The following is a 20,246-nucleotide window of genomic DNA, read 5'->3' as shown; positions in this document are numbered from 1 at the left end:
GCCACCCTGCTGTGGGTGACATAATTAGTTGTAATCGATGGGAAGAAATAAAGCATTTCATACACTTCTGTGATAACAGTAATCTAGTTCCCGCTGGTGAACCCAACCATGACAAACTTTTCAAAATTCGCCCACTGCTAGACCAACTGCGTGAAAGACTGTTGCGAGTACCAAAAGAGGAATTCTTAGCTGTGGATGAACAGATTATTCCAACAAAATGCAGATCTTCACTAAAACAATACAACCCCAGTAAACCACATAAATGAGGCTTCAAAACTTTTTTTGTCCTCAGTGGAGTGTCAGGCTTCAGCTATGATTATGAAATTCTTGCTGGAGCTCAGAGTAATATTACAATACCTGGTGCTATGGATCTAGGAGCTAGCAGCAATGTGGTTGTGCGTCTTACACAAACAGTCCCATGACATGTGAATCGCTTGTTATTTTTTGCTGGTTCACTAGTGTGCCCTTGGAAGTGTATTTGCACAAGGAAGGTATACAATCACTAGGGACAGTCCGGTCCAATCGAGTACGTGGTTGCATTTTACCTAAGGAGGCAGAAATGAAGTAGAATGGTCGAGGCAGCATGGAGGAAAAGATAGCAACAGTAGACGGTGCGCAACTGTCAGTTGTCTCCTGGTTTGATAATAAAGTAGTCAACATCTTGTCAACTTATGTTGGATGCAAACCAGAAGGTGAGATGAAGAGGCTTTTCAGGAAGGAAAAAGAATACAAAATGGTACCTTGTCCACGCTCTGTGATGATCTACAATGACTACATGGGGGATGTCGATCTATTAGATTCTATGCTAGGATATTACAGAATTCAAATCAGAGCAAAGAAATGACACTTGAAGATATTCTTATGAAGATATTCTTTCATCTAGTTAACTTGGCTTGTGTGAACAGCTGGCTGTTATGGAGAAGAAGAAATACAGACTACATGCCCCTTGTTGATTTCAAGGTCGCAGTTGCAGAGGCCCTCTGTAAAACTGGGAAATCCTTATCCAAGAAACATGGTAGGCCAAGCAATGAAATACAAAAATAGCTTGACTGCAAGAAGAAGAGATGCTCTACAGCAGTGCGACATTGTGCTTGAATAAGGAGAGAAATTGCTTTATCAAGTTTCATAATGAATAGAGAAAAATGGAAACAGAATTTCTGTTGTTTTCTCAAAATATGTGTATTGTAATGAATAGAAAGTGTAATTGTTTTATATAAATACAGTTCTGTCAGTTCATGTACATATCTTATTGTATATTTTCCACATTCTGCATAATCAATCCCAAAACTGGTATCACATGGTATTAGTCATTACTGCATGCTGTCCCATATATGGCACAAACATTTAATTCTAAAATAACCGCCCCTACATAAGATTTAGAATTTTTTAAGCACTTTTTATGAAAACAGAACATCGAACATAACATGTAACTTTTTTTCAGAAAAATAAAAAAAATCATGCAGTAAGGGGTTAACATGGAATCCAAACCATGTGCCATTTATGATGAGTCTTCAAACCAGTAAGAGGAAAATACTAGGTTAAAGGCAGACTAAAAAAGCCTGTGGCCCAACAAGAATTTGATCCTTGGATCTTTCAGTTTTGAGGCACACACTTTACAGCTAGACCATCTGATTCCCCCCTCCACTCTTTAGAACCATTAAAACTACCAAAGTTTAATTGAAAAGTTGTTAATTTTATGTAATAACTGTGTGTTTATTGTAGGTTAGAAATCTTCAGCTATTTAAAGCACAAATTAGAAAGTGAGAGAATCAGCAAGAAGTTTCTGCACTCAGCTTATTTCTCAGTGTTTATTGTTGGTTGTTCTCTTCTTATGGAAGTTATAGTTTGATGATTACTTCATGCAAAAAGCTGCAGAGAGGTGTCTGGGTTTGGTTTATCTGTATATCATATCAGTAAAACTATGAAGAAGGAAAATTTATTTCAGATTTTCTGCAGTTTCCACAATTTAACACACCTCTTGTCAAGTACTGCCAACTTCCAACTTTCTCATGCCAAAATGTATCACACACTGCCTGTGTGGACAAGAACAGTGATAAAATAATTGGAGTACAGAGAGATATTTACTTGATTGATGTGATCAATGTCCTTGACCAGAGGGTTAAAATTCATTAATACTTCATTAAACCAAAAAAGAAATACAATGTTTTATTGATTTTATCTTTTAACAATTATGGAAAACAATACATATGATTATAATATTAAATCCGAATATTCATGGATTCACAACTGAGCAAAACTGTGAAGTGCATTGAAAATACAAAAACAATTATGTCTCTTACAAAATAATTATCTTATACCACCTCCATGCTTCGTCAGCGTACATCTGCATCAAAATTATAGAAAATATACAATTTGCAATATTGATCTGTTTGGATGACAGTGAATCAGGTTCCTTGATACCGTACTTGCCAAAGAAAGAGGTGAATTGACCACTTCCATTGCAACCACAAGGACTGTGTTCCAGTTATTAGGGTTTTGTTCTGTTCCATTCAGGGTAACAGGAAGAATGATTGCTTAAACATCACAGTGCAAGCTATAATTACTCTAATTTCGTTTTCACAATCACTGTGAGAGCGATACGTAAGAGGTTTTAGTATGTTCCTAGAATCCTCACTTAAAGCTGATTCTTCAAACTTTGTAAGTAGGCTTTCTTGGGGTAGTTTGTGTCTATCTTGAAACATCTGACATTTCAGTTTTTTCAGCATCTCCATGATACTCTTCCATGGGTTAGACAAATCTGTGATCATTCATGCTGATTTTCTAGGTATATATTTAATGTGACATTTGTATATGTTTAATATAGCCGTTTGGTCCTATTTGATATGGGCCCCACACACTTGAGCAATTTTATAGTGTGGATTGTGCAAGCGTTTTGTAAGCAGTCTCCTTTGCAGACTGACTGCATTTCCCGAGTTTTCTGCCAATGAAACAAAGTCTGCCACCTGCCTTTACTATCCTTACAAATTATTACACCATATTTATATGAGTTGCCAGATAAAAATTGTAACTCGTTGATATTGTAGTCATACAACAGCATATGTTTTCTTTTTGAACATTAAAAGCAAGTCACCACTTTGAAATCATATTGAGATCTAACTGAATACTTGTGCAGCTGTAATCAGAAAATAATTTATAATAGATAACTTGTCAGTATCTGAGGTTACTGTTAACATTGTCTGCAAGATCATTAATATAAAAGATGAACAGCAAGAATCACAACAAACTTCCCTGGGGCACATCTGAAGTTACTTCATCTGTCAATGATTCTCCATCCGAGGTAACATGCTGTCTTTGCTACCAAGAAATCTTCAGTCCAATCAAAAATTTCACACGATACCCCACATTATTGTATTTGAGATAATAAGTACATGTGTGGTGCTTTTGAAAAACAAAGAAATATTGGGTCTACCCTACTGCTTTGATCCGTGGTTTTCAGCACGTCATGTCTGAGAAGTGTGAGTTAGGTTTCCCATGAGTAATTTTTTCCAAAATCCATAGTTGCTAGTATGGAAGAAATCATTCTATTAAAATTTCCTAATCTCATTTGAGCTCAAAGTACAATCTCAGATTTTACAACAAACGTCAAGGATACTGGCCCGATTTCTACGATCACTTCCGCTGGCCTTCTTATAGACGGATGTGACTTGTGTTTTCTTCCAATTATTAGACATGATTTTTGTTCAGTATATCTACAGCATATTATTGTTAAAAGAAGGGCTAACTTGGCCTAAAATTCAGTATAGAATGTGATAAAGGTTCTGCTGGGCCTGAAACTTTATTCAGTTTTAAAGATTTCAGCTGCTGCTCAATGACACTGTCACTAACACATTTATCACTCATTTTTCCAGTGATGGAGAACCAAAATGGAGCTGTACTCCTGCATTTTCCATTGTTCAAGAACATTTGAAAGTGAAGTTCAACATTTCTGCTTTTGTCTTGATATCTTCAATTTCAGTTTGTTTCATCCATGATTGTCTAGTGTAACATTCCTGTTCTTGTGCAAGATGTAGAAGGAATTAACCCCAAAAATCCTGGTTTTATGAGTGTGTGATGAAATGTAATACCTCCAAATTTTTCATGTGGAAGTTCTTAGTTCTGTAAATAAATAAATGTTACCAGCATTCTACATCGTCATTCTTTTTAGCTCATATTTGTTTCTCAACATAGTCACGCTGGTGACCAACAAATTTCTCTCGAGGATAGACCACTTTGTTGATACCGTCACTGCAGAATGTTTGACTTTGTTGACAGGATCACAACCTCATCTCCGGTTGCACAACCTCATCGCTATCAGAGAAAAGTCCTTGAAGGTATTCTTGTTTTGGAAACGGGTGAAAATTGGATAGGGCCAAGTCTGGGCTGTATGCAGGATATTGATGACTGTGAACTAAAGGCATCAGATTGTTGCAGCATTTGTATGTCATCTGACATTGTCATGCAGGAGAGGGTGCTCCATGTGGGGATGAGTGTTTTCTGTATTTACAAACTCAGATACGGCACTCTGTTTTTCTCGCAACAACATAGTTCCCCCCCCCCCCCCCCTCCCCCTGTGGGTCCAGGGGTTAGAATAGGCCCGAGGTATTCCTGCCTGTCATACGAGGTGACTGGAAGGAGTTTCATATGTTTTGGCCTTTATGTGATGGTCTGCTGTGGGGTTTGACCTCCATTTTTCAAAATTTTCCCGAATAGTGAGCCAGTTGTGGAAGGGAACCTTACATGGCGCATTGTGTCCATCATGCATTGAGATCTTTAGCCCACTTTCGTGTCGTCGCATTGCAGTCCTCCCCATTCTCCATCTCTTGGGCAAGGACACCTTCCTGGGTGTGTTTTCCGCCGTGCACTGTGCAGTGTCGATTTCTGCATTGACAATGAACGTGGACTTCTTTGCACCTGATATCCAGCACGGTAGCTAGTACATTGTGGTGGGGCCGCATGTACCCTGTTGGTTGTAGCTCCCTGACCACACTGGGATCGCTCTGCTGATGCTGCACCATTAACTCCTCACATTTGGCAGGGGTAGATGCCCATCTCCCTGGGGTATTGGGACTCCTGGCAATGGCCATCCTGCCAGGTGGCCTTTGCTGCGGCTGGGTGTCACCTGTGGGGATGGCCCCTGGTCAGAGTAGGTGGCATCAGGGTGGATGACACACGATGAAGCGTAGTCCATCACCTCTTGCTGGTGTTGAAACACCAGCAGTCTCTAAGCGATCTTGAGCTCAATTTGACACACAGAAGTATGACCCCAAATCATCCCCCCCCCCTCCCCCCGGCCACACCATGGGAGGAATGTCAGGCTAAGGATGGCAGCGGACCTTATTCGCCCCGGTATCTTGTATGTTCCAGAGCTGACGGGGAATCTTTCATGACGGTGAAGCCTCAGTTTTTTGCTGAGCATTTAGAGCACAAGTTCGGGGAGGTGGAGGTCTTGTCCAAAATGAGATATGGGTCAGTCTTGATCAAAACAACATCCTCTGCCCAGCCACGGGAGTTACTCGCTTGTGACAAGCTGGGGGATGTTTCTGTAACCATCATGCCCCATAAGAGCTTAAATACGGTCCAGGGTATCATACTTCACAGAGACCTTCTTTTGCAGTCTGACAATGAGCTGTACGTCAATTTAGAGCGGTGAGGTGTACATTTCGTCCGGCGTGTCCACCAGGGTCCGAAGGAAAATCGTGTTGCCACCAGTGCCTGCATCTTGGCCTCTGAGAGTGATACATTGCCAGAGAAGGTCAAGGTGATGGTTTACTGGTGTGATGTAAAGCCCTATATCCCTCCTCCGATGCGGTGCTTTAGGTGCTGGAAGTTCAGCCATATGTCCCATTGTACTTCCAGCGTCACATGCCGAGACTGTGGATGCCCATCACATCCCAATACTCCATGTGCCCCGCCTCCCATCTGTGTCAACTGTGGAGAGCACCATTTGCCTTGCTCACCTGACTGCAGGATTCTCCAGAAAGGAAAATCATGGAGTACAAGACCCTGGACCGACTGACCTACACTGAGGCTAAGAGAAAATTTGAACGCCTGCATCCTGTGTGTATGACATTGTCTTACGCCGCCCCTACAACAGTTTGGAAGACTACACCTGCCCCCTTGATGGTGGGGGGCATTTTCGTCCCTGTTGCTCTTGCACTACCTACTTCCGGAGCAAAACCCCCCTCCCCTCCAACCATCCGGGACGTCCGTCCCCTCTTCTAAGCCAGAGAAGCGTAAGTCTTCTTCAGCTTCTCTCACTAGGAAGGGGTCCCTTGGGTCACTCCCTTCCCGGTTTCTTCGAGTGGGAAAGACGACACCTGCCAGTGGCTGAAGAGCCCAAAAGCAGCTGGTCGTAGGGCTTCACATTCAACCTCAGTCCCGGAGACTGAGCCAGTGAAGTCCTCTCAGCCAGGGAAACTCAAGGAGCAATGAGATAAATCCAAAAAGAAAACCCCTACGATCAAGGAATTCCCCCCCAGGGGGTCCACAACTCTTTTGTGGATACGTGCGTAGCGAGCACGGGACCCCGAGCTAATGTGGCCTTCCTTCCTTTCCGGGCTACATACTTTCCCTTTCCGCATCCTTCCCCATTCCCCATCTTCGCCCCTCCTTCCCTCACCTCTGGCTCTTTCCTTCCCTTTCTCCCCATCTGGCAGTATGGTTTGTGCCTATGTCCGGAGACGGACGCTCGTAAATGTAACGCGTTCTTCACCTTCTCTGCTTGTATGTCTCCTTCCTTCCTTTGTCCTTCTCTTTTCCTTACCTCTTCTCTTTACCCTTTTCTCTGCTGCGGCGTTTGAGACCTCTCTTCTTTCCTTTCCCTTTCTCTTTCTTCCTCCCTGTGCGTGTCTGAAGGCCGACCCACGCATTTTTGTGCGTAGCCAGTGACGGGGTAACGCATAATTCCCCACCCCGGGTAGACAGGTAGGAGACGTACATACCCCCTGGTAACGGCCACGCCCAGAGAGGGGTGATTACCCGAGCTGATACCTTCCGAAAGTGCCGATTGGTCCCTCCGTCCGTTTGTCGGGAGGTGTGACCTGAGGTGTGAACAATCACCTAAGGCGGGAGTGCCCTCAGAGAGGGCCCCCACAAGGGAGGAGCGCGCCATCAGAGACGCCGGTAATCATGGGGGATTCTTCCGCAATGGTTTCCTCTTCTTCTACTATGTCTGCTAACAAGTGTAAGTTCAATGAGTCTCAGCCACAGACAGTCCTTCCATCGTTGCCACAGTTCCTTGTTGTTTCTCGGTCTGACGAAGGTCACGACTTCTCCACGGTCAACCCTTTCATTATTCAGAAAGGTGTCGACGCAATTGAAGGTCCTGTAAAGTCTTGTTCCAGATTACGGAATGGCACCTTGTTGTTAGAAACAGTCAGTGCCCTCCAGGCACAAAAATTGCTGTGTACTTCACTGCTGCACACCTTCCCTGTCCGGATTGATGCACACCACACTTTAAATTCCTCGCGTGGAGTTGTTTATACACGCTCCCTCGATGGATTGTCTGACGACGAAATTCAGCGCTACCTGTCTGACCAGGACGTAACGGCTGTTCATCGAGTCATGAAAAGGGTTGACACGAACATCATTCCAACCCGCACTGTCTTCTTGACATTTGACAAAGTTCAACTCCCATCGAAAATCAAAGCAGGCTACGAGATAATTTCCGTTCGCCTTTACGTCCCAAACCCTACGCGTTGCTATCGGTGTCAGCGGTTCAATCACACCAGCCAGTCCTGTTCCAATCCGGCCAAATGTGTTACGTGTGGCAAGGATGCCCATTAGGGTGCTTGTCCACCTCCATCCCCTCGCTGCATCAACTGTATGGGTGACCACGCTGCTTCCTCTCGAGATTGCCCCGTTTTTAAAGACGAAAAGCTCATCCAGGAAATCAGAGTGAAGGAAAAGGTGTCGACCTTTGCTGCTCGAAAATTATTCGCCAGTCGACAGCCCACCGTGCCTCAGACAGGAAAATACAGCACTGTCCTTGCTTCTCCTCGGCCAACAAAGGAGGCGGCCACGCAGACTTGCGACCTCACCTTTAGTGCCACGGTTGTCAGATCGGCCAGCGTAAAGATCGCCCGTTCAACCTCACCACTTTCGCCTGCCCACTCTATGGCTCACCCTTCATCGGGTTCTGCTAAATCTCGAGCCCAAAAGTCAGACACCAAGACTTCGAAAAAAGAGCATACTCGTGAAGATTTTTTACGTACCCTAACTTCACAACCATCGGTTCCTCCTTCTTCTAAACATCATAATTCCAAGAAGGCTACAAAGAAACCCAGTTCATCTCCTTCTCCGCCAAGGCGTGTCCCATCTACAGCACCACCTGGCGGAAGTCGCCCTCGGCCATCTTCTGTGTCGCCGAGGCGCACTGCTGGCGGCCGATCAACCGGCCGATCGCTGGTGGCAGGAGCTGCTCCTGAACACCGATGGATCAGGATCTTCTGCCTTCGGCTGAATGCCATTCCATGCTGTCGGTCGCAAGCTCTGAGCAGTCGTTGAGTTGACGGCAACCTTGGTCACATTCCTCCAATTTCTGTTCACCCTATGTCCATTATCCACTGGAATCTCTGCGGCATTCGAGCCAATCGGGATGAATTGTCGATCCTCTTATGATCCTACTCGCCGGTCATCTTCTGTCTTCAGGAAACAAAGCTGCGTCCCCATGACCGCTTTGTTCTCCCTCATTTTCAGTCCGTCCGATTTGATCTCCCCTCTGTTGAAGGCACTCCAGCCCATGGAGGACTCATGATTCTTCTCCATGATACTCTCCATTGTCACCCAATCCACTTAAACACTTCCTTCCAAGCTGTCGCTGTCCGTCCTTCCCTCTCTGGATATACCTTTTATCTTTGTACTGTATACATTCCATCGTCCACACCAATGGCATGAGCTAATCTTCTTCTTCTTCTTCTTCTTCTTCTTGGTCAGCTTCCACCCTCCAATTTGCTGGTTGGGGACTTCAATGCCCACCACCAGCTTTGGGGATCTCCACATCCTTGTCCACGTGGCTCACTATTGCTAGACGTCTTCCACCAAGCGGATCTAGTTTCCCTCAACACTGGGGTCCCTACATTTTTGTCTGCCTCCACGACAAATTTCTCTCATTTGGACCTTTCGGTCGGTACTGTTCCGCTAGCTCGGCACCTCGAATGGTTCGCCCTTGATGATACACACTCGAGTGACCACTTTCCATGTGTCCTTAGACTGCAGCCTCAACTGCCATATATGCGCCCGCGACGCTGGAAGTTTGCCCAAGCCGATTGGACACTTTTTTCGTCTCTAGCGACATTCGATGACTGTCACTTTCCCAGCGTCGACGATGAGGTCACACATATTACCGACGTTATTCTTACAGCTGCGGAATGTTCAATACCAAGCACCTTCGAATTGCCCCGGTGCCCCCCAGTTCCTTGGTGGAACGAGGCGTGCCGTGACGCAATACGTGAGCGACGATGTGCTCTTCGCGTTTTCCGCCACCATCCTACTTCGGCCAACTGTATCCGCTATAAGCAGTTCCGTGCGCGATGCCGTCGCGTCATCTGCGATAGCAAGAAGGCAAGCTGGGACTTCTTTACTAGCTCATTTAACAACTTCACTCCCTCCTCGGAAGTTTGGAGTCGGATTCGACGGTTATCAGGCGCGCCTAGTTTCTCCCCGGTCTCTGGGCTCACTGTCGCTCATGATACATTAGTGGACCCCGTCGCAATTTATAACTCATTGGGTCAGCATTTTGCTGAGATTTCGAGCTCTTCAAATTACCTGCCAGCGTTTCTCCCGAAGAAACGTGCAGCGGAAGTGCGACCTCTTGCTTTCTCCTCTCAAAATAGCGAAAGCTACAATACTGTTTTCTCCATGCGGGAACTCCAACATGCACTCTCTTCTTTTCGCTCCTCCACCCCAGGACCCGATGGTATCCACGTCCAAATGTTGCTGCATTTATCAACCCATTGTCTGCGTTACCTCCTTCGCCTTTATAATCGAATTTGGACCGACAGTACTTTTCCCAGACGATGGCGGGAAGCTATCGTCGTTCCTGTTCCGAATCCTGGAAAGGACAAACATCTCCCCTTTAGCTATCGCCCCATTTCTCTCACGAGTAGTGTATGTAAGGTTTTGGAGCGTATGGTGAATTGCTGTTTAGCTTGGTGGCTGGAGTCCCGCAGTCTTTTAACACCTGCCCAATGTGGATTCCGAAAGCATCGTTCTGCAGTTGACCACCTTGTTTCTTTCTCCACTTATACCATGAACAATTTTCTCCGGAAACGCCAAACAGTAGCAATATTTTTTGATCTGGAGAGAGCATACGATACCTGTTGGAGGACAGGCATCCTCTGGACACTGTTCTCTTGGGGCTTTCGAGGTCGGCTGCCCCTTTTTCTTCGCGAATTTATGGCAGAGCGCACATTTAGAGTGCGGGTGAACACTACTCTCTCCCGTACTTTCTCCCAAGAAAACGGGGTACCCCAGGGCTCCGTGCTAAGTGTTGTACTGTTTGCCATTGCCATAAATCCAATTATGGATTGTCTCCTTCCTGATGTCTCAGGCTCCCTCTTTGTGGACGATTTTGCGATCTATTACAGCTCTCAACGGACCAGCCTTCTTGAACGACGTCTTCAAGGCTATCTCGATCGCCTCCACTCTTCTAGCATCGAAACCGGCTTCCGTTTTTCTCCCAGTAAGACCGTTTGTGTTAATTTTTGGCGACGTAAGGAGTTTCTTCCACCCTCCTTACATCTAGGACCTGTCAACCTTCCGTTTTCAGACGTCGCTAAATTCTTGGGTCTTACGTTTGACAGAAAACTGTGCTGGTCCTCCCACGTTTCCTATCTTTCGGCTCGGTGTCTGCGATCCCTCAACGCCCTCTGTGTCCTGAATGGTACCTCCTGGGGAGCGGACCGAGTGGTCCTTCTCCGCCTCTATCGCGCCTTAGTGCGCTCGAAATTGGAGTATGGAAGCATAGTCTACTCCTCTGCTCCGCTGTCTATTCTTCGGCGTCTCGACTCTATCCACCACCGTGGATTACGTTTAGTGTCTGGAGCTTTTTACACCAGCCCTGTGGACAGCCTTTATGCTGAGACTGCTGAACCTCCGCTGTCCAATCGGCGAGCTGTCCTTCTGAGTCGTTATGCTAGCCATCTGTCTTCCATGCCTGCTAATCCAGCCCATGATGTTTCTTTCGACGCCTCCTTTGATGTAGGGTATGCAGGCCGCCCCTACTCCCTACTACCACCGGGAGTCTGCTTCCGTCAACTGCTCCATTCTCTTTCCTTCCGCTTTCCTAAAACCTTCTTCACAATTTGGGGTACAGCACCGCCTTGGCTCCATCCCCGGATCTGCCTGCTCCGTGACCTTTGTCAGTTTCCCAAGGATTGTACCCCTTCACTTGTTTATCATCGGGCATTTTCTGCTCTATGTGCACAAATGAAGGAAGCCACATTTATTTACAATGATGGCTCAAAAACATCGTTTGGTGTAGGGAGTGCCTATATTGTTGGCGACACCCCAAATCAATTTCGGCTTCCCGACCAGTGTTTGGTTTATACTGTGGAGCTTTACGCTGTTCTCCAGGCTGTCCACTACATCCGCTGCCATCAGCGGATACGGTATGTTATCTGCTCAGATTCTCTCAGCGCTCTCCTCAGTCTCCAAGCTCTTTACCCTGTCCACCCTCTGGTCCACCGGATTCAGGACTGTCTGCGCTTGCTCCACCTGGGGGACCGTCTCGGTGGCGTTCCTCTGGCTCCCAGGACACGTTGGTATCTGTGGAAATGAGGCGACCGATATAGCGGCCAAGGCTGCAGTCTCTCTTCTTCGGCCAGCTATTCAATCAATTCCCTTCGCTGATCTATGGAGCGTTTTATGTTGTCGTGTTGTTCTTTTATGGCACGCACATTGGTCGACACTTCCCCATAATAAATTGCTGGACGTGAAAGCTCTTCCTTGTGCTTGGACCTCTTCCTCCCGAACGCATCATCGGGAGGAGGTAATTTTAACTCAACTGTGGATAGGGCACTGTCTTTTTAGCCATCGACATCTTTTAAGCGGCGATCCTCCACCACTCTGTGCCCAATGCTCTCAGCTGTGGACGGTAAGACACCTTTTAATTTAGTGCCCCTATTTTACTCCGTTACGCGCCCGTCTACAGCTGCCGCCTGATATATCGTCCATTTTAGCAGATGACACGCGCTCGGCCGATCACGTTCTCGAGTTTATTAATGCCAGTGAAATGACGTCAGTCATTTGAAGCTTTTTTTGGGGACAACCAACCCCTTTCTGTAGTGGATTTTTAAGCCTTCCTTCTGCTTTTAGTTTCTCCAATTTTTTGAGTTTCATTCCCATTGCTGCTGGTTTCCATTTTCAGTTTTTTACTGTTTCCTAAGTCACGGACCGGGCGCTAATGACCATAGCAGTTTTGCGCCCTAAAACCAAAAAAAAAAAAGATCAAGGAAATTGCAGTGGCACCCACAGCTCTGCTACCTACTAGCTCTGCAGCTGAGGATGGGATGATTTGGACATCTGCTGAGGACCTAGATCTTGCCAGACCCTCGCACAATGGATATAGACTGCTCAGGCAATAAATCGGTGGCAGCAGGTGACTCTGAGGCGTAAACTGCCTCATTGAGTGTTCCATGCCTTCCCAGTATCACGATGTCATCCTCCAGTGGAATTGCGGTGGTTTTTTCCACCACCTGGCTGAACTACGGAAACTGTTAAGCTTTACATCTGCCATCTGCATTGCCCTCCAAGAAACATGGTTCCCAGCAATGCGGACCCCTGCCTTCCAGGGCTATAAGGGACATTACAGGAACCATAGCGTCTATAATCGAATGTCAGGTGGAGTTTGTGTTTATGTCCTAAACTCGGTCTATAGTGAACAAGTGCCCCTTCAAAACCCTCTTGAAGCTGTGGCTGTCAGAATAAGGATGACGCAGGAAATAACTGTCTGCAATGTGTATCTTCCTCCAGATGGTGCAGTACCCCTGAATGTATTAGCTGCACTGATTGATCAACTCCCTAAACCTTTCCCACTTCTGGAAGATTTTATTGCCCATAACCCCTTGTGGGGTGGTACCATGCTTACTGGTCGAGGCAGAGATGTTGAAACTTTACTGTCACAATTTGACCTCTGCCTCTTAAATACTGGGGCCGCCACACATTTCAGTGTGACTCATGGTAGTTACTCGGCCATTGATTTGTCAATTTACAGCCCAGGACTTCTCCCATCCATCCACTGGAGAGCACATTACGACCTGTGTGGTAGTGACCACTTCCCCATCTTCCTGTTAGGCACATGGACGCCTGCCCAGATGGACTTTGAACAAGGCGGACTGGGGAACTTTCACCGCTGCTGCCACCGCTGAATCTCCCCCACACGGTAACATCGATGTGATGGTTAAGCAGGTGACTAGCACAATTGATTCTGCGGCAGAAGACACAATCCCTCTCTCTTTAGGCTGCTCGAGGCGTAAGGCAGTCCCTTGGTGGTTGCCGGAAGTCACTTGAGGAATTAAGGAGTGTCAGCGAGCTCTACAATGGCATAAGCGGCACCCTTCCCTGGTTCACCTCATAGCTTTTAAACAGCTCTGTGCCCATGTTCGCTAACGTATCCCAAGTCTGGACAAAGATCAACCGTCTTTTCGGGTACCAGTCCCCAACAGCTGTCCCTGGTCTTACTGTAAATGACGAGCTATGTACCAACGCAAATGTTATTGCTGAGCACTTTCTTCAAGCCTCTGCGTCGGAGAATTACTCCACAGCCTTTTGCACACTCAAACGGTGGCTGGGAGGGAACATCCCCTCATTCACTAAATGCTGCAATGAATTCTATAGCTCCCCATTTACAGAGTGGAAGCTCCTTAGTTCCCTTGCACATTGCCCCAATGCAGCTCCTATGCCTGCTCACATCCACAGCCAGATGATTAAACATCTCTCATCGGACTACAAGCGACATCTTCTCATCATCTTCAACTGGCTCTGGTGCGATGGCGTCTTTCCATCACAATGGCGGGAGAGCACTATCATTCCAGTGCTCAAACCCTGTTGATGTGGATAGCTATCATCCCGTCAGCCTCACCAACGTTCTTTGTAAGCTGCTGGAACGTGTGGTATGTCGGCGGTTGGGTTGCGTCCTGGAGTCATGTGGCGTGTTGGCTCCATGTCAGGGCGGCTCCCGCCAAGGTCGCTCTACCACTGATAATCTTGTGTCCATCGAGTCTGCCATCCGAACAGCCTTTTCCAGATGGCAACACATGACTGCCGTCTCATACGACACGACTTGGTGATATCATATCCTTGCCACATTGTATGAGTGGGGTCTCCAGGGACCACTCCCGATTTTTATCCAAAACTTCCTGTCACTCCGTACGTCGGTGACTCCCATAGTTCCGTGCATATCCAGGAGAATGGAGTCCCGCAGGGCTCTGTATTGAGTGTCTCTCTATTTTTAGTGGCCATTAACGGTCTAGCAGCAGCTGTCGAGCCCTCTGTCTCACCTTCTCTGTATGCAGACGACTTCTGCATTTCGTACTGCTGCTCCAGTACTGTTGTTGCTGAGCGGCGTCTCCAGGGAGCCATCCACAAGGCACAGTCATGGGCTCTATCCCACGGCTTCCAGTTTTCAGCCGCAAAGTCGTGTGTGGTGCACTTCTGTCGGCGTCATATCGTTCATCCGGAACTCGCACTTTACGTTAATGATGATCCACTCACTGTAGTGGAGACATATCAGTTCCTAGGACTGGTTTTTGATGCTCGATTGACTTGGCTCCCTAATCTTCGTCAGCTTAAGCAGAAGTGATGGCAGCACCTCAGTGCCATCCGTTGCCTGAGCAACACCAGTTGGGGTGCAGATCGCTCTACGCTGTTGCAGCTCTACAGAGCCCTTGTCCAATTCCGAATTGACTACGGAAGTGAGATTTATGGTTCAGCAGCGCCTGCAGCATTGCGTTTACTCGACCCTGTGCACCACTGTGGGGTTCGATTAGCGACAGGAGCTTTTAGGACAAGTCCGGTGACCAGCATCCTGGTGGAGGCTGGTGTCCCTCCACTGCAGATCAGATATGCGCAACTGCTCTCCAGCTATGCAGCACACATTCATAGTTCCCTGAGCATCCGAATTACCCTCTCCTTTTCCCATCTCCCACATCGGCAGCCCAGATCTGGGCTAACGATTGCGGTTCACGTGCGGTCCCTTCTCTGAACTGGAGTTCTTCCCTTTACCGCCTCTACTTGCGGTCCGGTCCGTTCATGTATGCCTCCATGGTGTATGCCTCAGCCGCAGCTTTGTCTGGACCTTTTGCATGGCCCTAAGGACTCTGTTAACCCCGCCACTCTCTGCTGTCAGTTCCTCTCGATTCTTGTCGTGTTCTGGGCTCTGTAGCGGTTTACACCGACAGCATAGGCTTCGCATATGTTCATGGAGGACTTATTGAGCAGCACTCTTTGCCAGTTGGCTGCAGTGTTTTCACTGCAGAGCTGGCAGCCATATCTCGTGCTCTTGAGTACATCTGCTCATGCCCTGGTGAGTCATTTCTCCTGTGTACTGACTCATTGAGCAGCCCACATTCGGATCTCCGGGTGGGGACTACTCAAGAGGACATCAGTATGAAGAGAAAGAAAACTGGCGTTCTACGGATCAGAGCGGGGAATGTCAGATCCCTTAATTGGGCAGGTAGGCTAGAAAATTTAAAAAGGGAAATGGATAGGTTAAAGTTAGATATAGTGGGAATTAGTGAAGTTCGGTGGCAGGAGGAACAAGACTTTTGATCAGGTGAATACAGGGTTATAAATACAAAATCAAATAGGGGTAATGCAGGAGTAGGTTTAATAATAAATAGGAAAATAGGAATGTGGGTAAGCTACTACAAACAGCATAGTGAATGCATTATTGTGGCAAAGATAGACACGAAGCCCATGCCTACTACAGTAGTACAAGTTTATATGCGAACTAGCTCTGCAGATGACAAAGAAATTGATGAAATGTATGATGAGATAAAAGAAATTATTCAGGTAGTGAGGGGAGATGAAAATTTAAGTCATGGGTCACTGGAATTCGATAGTAGGAAATGGAAGAGAAGGAAACATAGTAGGTGAATATGGATTGGGGGTAAGAAATGAAAGAGAAAGCCGCCTAGTAGAATTCTGCACAGAGCATAACTTAATCATAGCTAACACTTGGTTCAAGAATCATAAAAGAAGATTGTATACATGGAAGAACCCTGGAGATACTAGAAGGTATCAGATAGATTATATAATGGTAAGACAGAGATTTAGGAATCAGGTTTTAAATTGTAAGACATTTCCAGGCGCAGATGTGGATTCTGACCACAATCTATTGGTTATGAACTGTAGATTAAAACTGAAGAAACTGCAAAAATGTGGGAATTTAAGGAGATGGGACCTGGATCAACTGAAAGAACCAGAGGTTGTAGAGAGATTCAGGGAGAGCATAAGGGAACAATTGACACGAATGGGGGAAAGAAATAAAGTAGAAGAAGAATGGGTAGCTTTGAGGGATGAAGTAGTGAAGGCAGCAGAAGATCAAGTAGGTAAAAAGACGAGGGCTAGTAGAAATCCTTGGGTAACAGAAGAAATATTGAATTTAACTGCTGAAAGGAGAAAATATAAAAATGCAGTAAATGAAGCAGGCAAAAAGGAATACAAACGTCTCAAAAATGAGATCGACAGGAAGTGCAAAATGGCTAAGCAGGGACGGATAGAGGACAAATGTAAGGATGCAGAGGCTTATCTCATGAGGGGTAAGATAGGTACTGCCTACAGGAAAATTTAAGAGACCTTTGGAGAAAAGAGAACCACTTCTATGAATATCAAGAGCTCAGATGGAAGCCCAGTTCTAAGCAAAGAAGGGAAAGCAGAAAGGTGGAAGGAGTACATAGAGGGTCTATACAAGGGCGATGTACTTGAGGACAGTATTATGGAAATGGAAGAGGATGTAGATGAAGACGAAATGGGAGATATGATACTGCGTGAAGAGTTTGACAGAGCACTGAAAGACCTTAATCGAAACAAGGCCCCGGAAGTAGACAACATTCCGTTAGAACTACTGACAGCCTTGGGAGAGCAAGATGAATGAGACAGGTGAAATACCCTCAGACTTCAAGAAGAATATAATAATTTCAATTCCAAAGGAAGCAGGTGTTGACAGATGTGAAAATTACCAAACTATCAGTTTAATAAGTCACAGCTGAGAAATACTAACGCAAATTCTTTACAGACAAATGGAAAAACTGGTAGAAGCTGACCTGGGGGAAGATCAGTTTGGATTCTGTAGAAATATTGGAACATGTGAGGCAATACTGACCCTACGACGTACCTTAGGAGGAGGATTAAGGAAAGACAAACCTACGTTTCTAGCATTTGTAGACTTAGGGAAAGCTTTTGACAATGTTGCCTGGAATACTCTCTTCCAAATTCTAAAGGTGGCAGGGGTAAAATACAGGGAGCGAAAGGCTATTTACAATTTGTACAGAAACCAGATGGCAGTTATAAGAGTCAAGGGACATGAAAGGGAATCAGTGGTTGGGAAGGGAATGAGACAGGGTTGTAGCCTCTCCCCAGTGTTATTCAATCTGTATATTGAGCAAGCAGTAAAGGAAACAAAAGAAAAATTCCGAGTAGGTATTAAAATCCATGGAGAAGAAGTAAAAACTTTGAGGTTTGCCGATGACATTGTAATTCTGTCAGAGACAGCAAAGGACTTGGAAGAGCAGTTGAATGGAATGGAAAGTGTCTTGAAAGGAGGATATAAGATGAACATCAACAAAAGCAAAACGAGGATAATGGAATGTAGTCAAATTAAGTCGGATGATGCTGAGGGAATTATATTAGGAAATGAGACACTTAAAGTAGTAAAGGAGTTTTGCTATTTGGGGTGCAAAATAACTGATGATGGTCAAAGTACAGAGGATATAAAATGTAGACTGGCAATGGCAAGGAAAGCGTTTCTGAAGAAGAGAAATTTGTTAACATCGAGTATAGATTTAAGTGTCAGGAAGTCGTTTCTGAAAGTATTTGTATGGAATGTAGCCATGTATGGAAGTGAAACGTGGATGATAAATAGTTTGGATAAGAAGAGAATAGAAGCTTTCAAAATGTGGTGATACAGAGGAATGCTGAAGATCAGATGGGTAGATCACATAACTAATGATGAAGTATTGAATAGAATTGGGGAGGAGAGGAGTTTGTGGCACAACTTGACTAGAAGAAGGGATCGGTTGGTAGGACATGTTCTGAGGCATCAAGGGATCACCAATTTAGTATGAGAGGGCTGAGTGGAGGGTAAAAATCGTAGAGGGAGGCCAAGAGATGAATACACGAAGCAGATTCAGAAAGATGTAGGTTGCAGTAGGTACTGGGAGATGAAGAAGCTTGCACAGGATAGAGTAGCATGGAGAGCTGCATCAAACCAGTCTCAGGACTGAAAAAAAAAGGAAAAAACAACAACAACAACAACAACAACAACAACAACAAGCTATCGACCAGTGCTACCCTTGCCACCCTCTGGTAGCGTCCATTCAGGAGTCCATCTATGCCCTGGAAGAGTCCCGCCATTCCGTGGTGTTTGTGTGGACACAGGGACATGTCGGAACCCTGACAATGAACTTGCCGAAAGGCTGGCCAAACAGGCGACGTGGAAACCGCTTCTGGAGATAGGCATCTCCGAAGCTGACATGCGTTTTGTCTTACATCGCAGGGTTTTCCGGCTTTGGGAGATGGAATGGCATAACAGCACACACAACAAACTGTGTGTCATTAAGGAGACTATGAATGTGTGGAAGGCCTCTCACAGGGAATCAGTTGTCCTCTGCTGGCTCCGCATTGGCCATAGGTGACTAATGCATGGTTACCTACTCCGTCGCGAGGACCCAACTAAGTGTCGCTGTGGCTCTCAAATGACAGTCTTCCACCTCTTGCTGGACTGACCACTTTTAGCCGCTCTGCGGCAGACTTTTAACTTTCCCAGCACCCTGCCTTCGGTGTTGGGCGACATTGCCTCCACAGCAGCTTTAGTTTTACGTTTTATCCGTGAGAGTGGGGTTTATACTTCTATGTAGGTTTTAGTGCATGTCCTTTGTCCCTCCGTGTCCTCCAACCTAGTGCTTTTAGCGTAGAGGTTTAAATGAGTTGCAGAGTAGCTGGCTTTCCCTTTTTATTCTTGTGGTTGTCCAGCCACTGTAGTCTGCTTTCATGTTTTGCTCTCTTCTGTTTTTAGTGTCTCTGTCATTTTCTTGTCCTCTTTTGTTCCTTTTAGTGTTCGTTGCCTTCCCTTCGTTCTTGTGGCTTTTCCTTTCTTTCCGTTTTGTGTTATATATTTCGTCTGTTTTATTCTCACACTTTTGGCATGCTTTTTTTAGGAACAAGGGACCGATGACCTCATAGTTTGGTCCCTTCTCCCGCCTTTAAACCAAACAACCAAAATAGTTACTTTGGACACCGCCATGTCATGCGCTAAGATTCACAACCTGCTAGTGGTAGACAGTTGCAACTTGTCAGTAAAGTGGGGAAATTGGCAAAGTAATATGTGTGACGTATTAAAAAAATTGGAAGCATTACTTTTCAGAAAGCTGTCTTAGATTCCATTGCCTTAGTTACCAACTGAGGCAAGTTGTTAATCATATCATTCTTCGAACAAGAAAATGATACTCTTAATGCTTTACTTAGCTTGTAGAATTGTCCATTATAATTCACAGAGGGTAACTTCTTTGAAATGAAAAATATGACATCACTTATCTGATAACTTCATGTATTCAATCCTGCTAGCTGCCATTAACAAGTTTTTTCAACTGGTACTGTATCCACCTGCTTTCTTCGTGTGACATAAATGACTACCAACTCCCTTATTCTCTCTCTCTCTCTCTCTCTCTCTCTCTCTCCTCTCTCTCTCTCTCTCTCTCTCTCTCTCTCTCTCTCTCTCTCTCGTACGTCCTACCCTGTGACCTCTTTCATTTTGTTATGCATTTGCTGACTCGTCCAGTGAAAGGACTACCTCAAACTACCCTGCTACTCCCTCCTTGCCCTGTGCATCCTTTCCTACCCACTTCCCACCTCCATGTATTCAGGCAACTGCTTACAACAATAGAAATTCAATAGTTTTTCTGTCATGTGTTTATGTGCCATGCACCAGTCCTCTGTAAGTAAATGGTTCCCTTTCTGTTATTTTATGTAGTTCTTCACTTTGGAATTTCCATTATTGTTATATTCAAATGCAAATTTTGGAAATACTG

General features: G+C 45.6%; 1 protein-coding gene across 5 annotated transcripts in view; it reads left to right on the top strand.

Moving 5' to 3' along the window:
• The window catches only part of LOC126194679 (phenoloxidase-activating factor 2), a 319,898-nt gene that overhangs the window by 262,957 nt on the left and 36,695 nt on the right, over nt 1-20,246 (top strand). The gene's annotated exons all lie outside the window — the stretch shown is intronic.

This window comes from Schistocerca nitens, chromosome 7 (assembly GCF_023898315.1).
Source record: "Schistocerca nitens isolate TAMUIC-IGC-003100 chromosome 7, iqSchNite1.1, whole genome shotgun sequence".
Lineage (NCBI taxonomy): Eukaryota > Metazoa > Arthropoda > Insecta > Orthoptera > Acrididae > Schistocerca > Schistocerca nitens.
Note: the sequence above shows the minus strand (reverse complement) of the source record. Positions and strands in the feature narration are given on the sequence as shown.